Genomic DNA, 6,909 nt, shown 5'->3' with positions numbered 1-6,909 from the left:
CGTCGGTGCCTGGCAGAGCTGAATCTTTAGGGTTTGAAAAATGGGACGCTGGGCTCAAAGAGTAAAAATATTGCTGCTAATCCCAGCCTCAGATCAATTGAGGTTTTTTTCCCCAAACAGAATTTGAAAGCGGTTATTTTCCTGAACTTTTCTCATCGTTTCACGAGGAGTAACTGCAGTGATTTTTGTGCTGCAGGGAAAATCCTTCAAACTGAGGATGAGAGCATTTTAAATGTCAATTTCAGTTCATCTGCTTTACTCTGATGTAAACACCGAGGATGAAAACATCCCCAAACATCTGGATCATAACAGAAAAAGGCACAATGTTCATGTGAACATCGTCATCATGACTGAGGGTTTGCTGCCTCTGTTTGTGATAGTTTTCATCTGTTTACTCACCATGTTTTCTGATGCTTACATCACATCACATTGCACGTCTTTGTGTTTTTCTTGTGAAAATAATTGCATAAATTCAGTCATAAAAACATGAACAATTGAAGGTCCTGCATTCCTTGAAAGAATGCATATCACCCGCTGCTGTTCATGTCCGAGTTTTAATCTAAGCTCATCTTATGTTGAGAAATGACAAGTCTGTAGTCATTTTGTCCAAACCTTGAAAATAACGTTACGTTGTCTCTCCTCACATGAACTGATAATGCTTTGAGTATCTGTTATTGATTGATTTTCATCCACTACCACGTCACGTTTTAGCTCAACATCTGTAAAATTCACTCAGATACAGTTATTGTAGTGTAGGTTAATGTCGATTAGCTGTGGCGACCATGCAGAAATGGGTTGACTCCCAAAATTAATCAGCTGTAGATGTGCAGACGATAATTACTTTTTGAGTGTCATTGAAATTTGTTCAGTGGGAATAAAATATTTTGCTAACAGTACCAACAGGAGAAAACAAACACACACGCGCAAACAAAATCAAACATCTGTTTGTCTTCAACTGTAAGCGATAAAAAGTGGTAGATTTGGTGTAACAATTATTATAATTTGTTTGATTCGCAACAGATTAATTCATACTATTTTTATTTTATTTTTATCTTTTTGTGCTTCATTAAATCAAGCAAGCTTAACCACTTACTGTAGATTGTTACTGCATGTCTGTAAAAGAGCTGGGAATATTTGGTAACAGACAGCGTTTGACATATTTCTGTTATCAAAGGAAGTAAGAACAAGCACACAGTTTTTTCAGGGTTTTCTGGGTTTATTTTCCTTTGACTGAATCCTCTGTGGGAGCGCAGCAGGATGATGTGTTTACTTTGTTTACATCACAACACTCGACTTTTCAGGATCTTTCTTGGTTTGTAAGATGTGTGTTTGTCAGGTTGAGTTCCTGTGAGCATGCATTCGTGCATGCTCTTTGCAAAACAAGTTTGTGGATTTCCTTTTGTGCAAAATGTGTAATCTTTTTCAAGTTTCATGTTAACAGAAAAAAACAGAACACTGCAGTTGGTCAATAATGTGGCAATGGCTTAGCAGAAAAAAGAAAGGTGTGAATATCTCAATGAGGGCAGAACAGTGAGCTGTAGCTTGCTTTAATGTTATCCAGTTTCTCTTAAGAACATAATTAAGAACAAGGTCACACATTAATCTAACTTTTACCATTTTTTTTTATATAAAAATACAGCGAAGGCAGGTTTTTCCCCCGTTTCTGTACATTATTGACTTTAATTAAAGGATTAAAGGATTACACGTCCCCTTTAATTTTTCATGCTCTCTGGCTTAGAAAGCACTTTCATAGCTAACAGGATAATAACTGCGTTGCCATGAAGCTGAACACAGACCTGTGTTCCTGTCTGTTGATATTTAGAGATAATGGACCCAAAAAGGAAGAAGCGGGTAAAGATAATGGATGGATGATGTTTTCACTCAACAGTGATTGTTTTTCTGTGCCCACCCCCACAAAACACAATCAATCACTGTGGCCTTGAAGAATATATGGGACAAGATAAAGTTTGGAGTGGAAAAGAAGAAAGCGGGGGGGTCCTCCTGTGCTGAAGGAGAGGACGTACAGGTGCACTGTTACTGGTGTGATGAGGCAACAGGGGAGGAAGGAGGAAGACTCGGGTGAAGAAAAGAAAAGGATCATGTTTCTGTGAAACGTGTGTCAAATTAATTTTCTTTAGTTGCTGCAAATTGAGGCTTTACACTTTTAAAGTGAGATTCATTTCTTTTTATGAATTAGTCACGTGAGTTGAGACTAATTTACTTTTAGGAAATCATTACATACTTGTGTTCACTTTTTATTTTAACCTGGAAATTCACACAATCCCTGAAAAGAAAAGAAAAAACTCTAAGCAGTTTTTGAGTATTAGCAACCCGTCTCTATTATCAGAAGTGAAACCATTCACCCTACCTTAGATAAATAAAGTTACTGATTGAATTCTTATGTATGTGGATGTTTCTGTTCAGTGCCCTGAGATACAGTAACTTTTGTTGTGACTTGGCGCAATATAAATAAATTTAATTTAATTCAATTCAAAGCAGTAATATTTAGAAAGTGCTGATAAGCTGCTTACGTATTTTGTCCTAGTATGGTGTTTTCTGGTGATTTTCTGATTACTATAATCAGAACAAGGAAACATATTTTCCTTATTAGTTTTTCAAAATTTCCATTCTGACTCAAATACAAACCTAACAGTAAAAGTGTTTTCCCAAATGTGGCTGAGCTCATTTGAATCCATCGATGATGCAGCACAAACGTTTGACTCATTTTCTTTGCGTTGAGAATTTTAAACAAAAAAACAATAGCTGTTCTGTATAAATGTGTTTAAAACCTTCAGCCAGTAGAGTTTCTTCAGAGTTTACGTTATCTCACACACAGAAATAGAACAAAACATTAGTTTTAGACAGTTCTTCTCCAACCCTCACTCCAGTTTTATTTTTTAACTCGGTATTCATTTCTCTGGAAGGCGTTATTTATCTTCTGCTCACTCCTTCAAGTTTGTTTTTGCATCCATTATAAAACTTGTGCCATTTTCACCCTTTCTCCTATTATCGTCTCCCACAGAAAATAAATCCTGCTGTCCACCGCCGCACACCACATCTCATTACAACGCCGTGTCACATCGTGTCCTCGTTATTACTGCTTGTTCCCAACGCAGCGCATCAGTTCATATCATATAAAATATCTAATTAAGGTAGACGTTTCTCACTACCTGAGTTCAACCATTCTCACAGAATTTATATAGTGACTTAGTAAAGTTGGTGAAGTTGTAAATATAGTTTACTCACACCACGTTAAAATAGTAGTTAAGAGGGTTCTCATTTTCTAACACGAGTTTTAAAAATGTCTCAAAAGTCAACAGAGTGAAGCCACTTCTTCAAAATGTTGAAATAGTTTTTTATGGTTTGACAAGTTTGTCAACAAATATCACAGTTTGACTCGATAATGTTCATTTTACTGCATTTAGACTTAGAATATATTATGGTGTAAAATATTTAATAATAAAAGTCAGATCAAATTTAGACATTCTGTTCACTTAATCTCACAAATAAAAATCTTAAAGGGACTCATTGCAAATTCAAGAAAACCACACCCAAAGGATTCATAAAAAATAAACATATTTTTCCTCATGCTGTGAAGAAAGAAGCAGCCGAAAGGAGACGAATAAAAAAGACGGTCGATGTCTTTTTATTAGAAAATTGTAAGAAAGATTTGGGAAGGGTTTCCAGTAGGAATGCACGATATTATCGGCATGGTATCGTATCGGCCGATATTAAAGTTCAATATCGGACATCGATCAAAATAATTCACTGATATAAAAGGCACAGTTTTTGTGTGACAACCCAGTGACAAGGATGCCTGCAGCGCCAGCACAACGTGATGACGTCACGCGCGCCTACCTGATCTGATCACGGCGAAGAGGAAGAAGTCAAAATGTCAGCGGTGTGGAAGGTTTTTTTTGTGTTGAAGATATTGGATTCCGTTGATTTTGGGACTACGTTGAGCCTCTACACCGTCCCCAGTCAGAGATATTTTTCCGACGTAGCCTTACCCAAGTTACAACCATCATTTCTGACGTCATTGAGAAGCTAATAGCCAATAGCAATAGGGATCGAGAAGTCAGACAGTTTGGATGTGTTGGTTTGTATCCACGCCATATTTGTTGAGTAACGTATGCAAATAAGCTCTCACACGATTACAAGTAGATTCAGCTGGGGGCTTTGTTTACATTGAGCGCTTCCTCACATTTCAGAACCTAGACAACTTCTGGAGCAAACTCAAACTGCACAACCTGATGTAGTTTGGTATAAACCTTTTAATGTTTTATTTTGCAATGAGTGCCTTTAAGCACATTTAGTGGAAAGTCTCGGCACAAGCACGAGTTTCCAATCTGATTAAACTACAAGTGAAATCGATAATACTGAGATATTACTCATGATATGTTCCATGCATTTTTAGGCTCATATTTTATTAACTGCACTGTGATAATGATGCAGATGCAAATAGCCTGATGCTGATGATCCACTTTGGATCGCCTTATTAGCTGTTCTCACTCGAGGATATGCTTATAGGATAAAACATGAATGAGCCATTAAGACAGAAATGTTAGTGCTGACATTCTGAGTATACTTATTGAAGTTATTAAGCTCAACTAATTACTGCGTTAATGCATTTCCAGGCTGTTATACACAACTGGAGGCAGCTGATGATTAACGTAGAGCTTTTTCATCTTGCTGCAAAATCAACAGCCTGAAATTAATATGAGTAAAGGGCTGTGATACTGTTACTTGTACTGGAGTTTTGGACTATAAATTCATTACACAGGTGTAAACATGTCACACATTTTCAATGCAAAAAAAAAAAGTTAATCAACTGTTTGCAAACTAATTTATGTGATTATTGTATATGTGTCTTTTTTGTGCCGCATTAAAATATCAATAAAATCTTGAAACCTTAAGGCTGCTACTTAACGTCACGAGACGTTAGACATCTGTTCTCGCTGACACGGTTGTGAGATGTTCTTTTTCCCGTGAATATTTTATACATAAAGAAAATCTATGACGAGAACGCCCTCCCACTGCTGCAGACGTCACGAGCAAAAAGAAACAACAACACTGCGACAGCACAGTTGGCAAAGTGGATGTTTTTCTTCTGTTGATGATGAAGGAGTTGGAGGAGCTGGTGTTTATGTTGTTACTGAGGCAAAGTGTTATTTTGCAAATCTATCACCAAGAGACTATCTTAGTTTCCGTCTGATGTTGAGAGAACGTGTCTCTACGCTACTGGAATGAGGCGTACTCTGTCCTGGTCATCAACTCCATGGAGAGCTGTTTGTGTCTCTGTGCTGTTTCCTCCACCCACAAAAATCATGCTGCCTCCTTACACGAGTCCTTTGACTATGGAGCAGTTGTAAATATTAGGGGATTAACTGGTCTAAATAAAGGTTGAATGAAAAAAGATGGTTGTACTTTGTAACAGCCTCGGCCAGTAGCTCCTCAGCGGAGCAGACGAAGTGAAGTGACAGCAGTGTAGTTCAGCCACTTTTCCACACACCCATGAAGTTCTGACCAGTCACCGTACCCTGCAAGACTCTAGTTCTGCCGGGTTCTTGGGAGCGGTGCGAGAAGAAAAAGACACAATTTTCATCACACAACTAAATCAGCGAGACAATTTTGGCACTTCTTATGAAGTTTAAATCAGCCTTTAGAAACTTTTAGGAAGGCATCTTAATGCAGGGTGATGCAGAATAACATTTACGTTTCATTTTGAAGTTATTCATTGTGACATATAACATGAATTCAGTAAAAGATAATCTGGCAGCTGTTTTAAAGCTTTTGGCTGAAGTATGACTCCTTAAGGTACTTTGACTAAAGGCTGTAGAAGCTGAAAACTGTGGAATAATAACATCTTTGAATCTGCTTTCTTTTGTATTGAAGCACATTTTCAGTGAGTTTTCTCTAAAGGAGGGAAATACAAAAGGGAGAGACCAACAGAGCTGACACTGGCTCCCTGCTGATAGGACCCACACTGCTTTCTGCTCCAACGCCCTCTACACAACAGAAATACACTGTAAAGAGTCTACATGCACATTCAAATTAATTGGATTTGTGGTAAAATTGCTTCCCTTGAAAAGTGCATGTGCACATCATGCACACGTACCAGTCCACACACATAGTTAACTCCTTGTGATTAAAAATGTGTTTAAGTGACAGTAGACTCAAATGGAAGCTCTCAGATTCTCTCTGTGGTTTATTAGTTCTCCTGCACTCTCACAGGAGCGCTCAGCTGTAAACGAACACGAGAAATTAACCTGTTCTCTGCAGAAAAACAACAAAACACTTTACATGAACCAACATAAGTGTTGTTGTTTGAGGTCAAACAGCTCAGTTACAGTATGTCTAACAAACTCGCAAGTTATTACAAACTCTTTTGGGCAGATTTAGTTAGTATTTTGCCGGCAGTATACAGTAGATTAGTTTGAAATGAGTTATTTTGAATAAAGTAAATGAATTTGTTGGTTAAAAAAACAAAGAACGCATTAATCAAAAGAAGATTAATAAACACTTCCATTTTTCCAGTCAGTGGTCAGCAAGCCACTAAAACCAGCTTAGCATCTGAGTTGATCCCTGTTCTATTTAGAGCCCACGTTGTTCTTCAGGGGCTTTGAAAGTGTAAACACTCCGAGGTCTAATGATGACCTGAACCACAACATGCTGTGTTTGTGTTTATGTCAGTGCACATGAGGGATAAACTTGATTCAATTATCTTTCAAATTAGTTTGTGTGTTCCAAAATATTTCTGACAAGCAGCTGCTTTAACGTGACAGCTCAAGTTTAGCCGTTTGCTTTTCTTTGAAAACAAACAAACAAAAAAGCCTAAAGATATGTGCATCCTCTGTGACTTGGCAAAAATTTGTTGAAGCAGAATATATATATATATATATATATATA

This window comes from Nematolebias whitei, chromosome 9, assembly GCF_014905685.2.
Source record: "Nematolebias whitei isolate Nwh7 chromosome 9, NemWhi1, whole genome shotgun sequence".
Taxonomy (NCBI): Eukaryota; Metazoa; Chordata; class Actinopteri; order Cyprinodontiformes; family Rivulidae; genus Nematolebias; species Nematolebias whitei.
The sequence above is the reverse complement of the archived record's forward strand: the minus strand, read 5'-3'. Positions refer to the sequence as shown.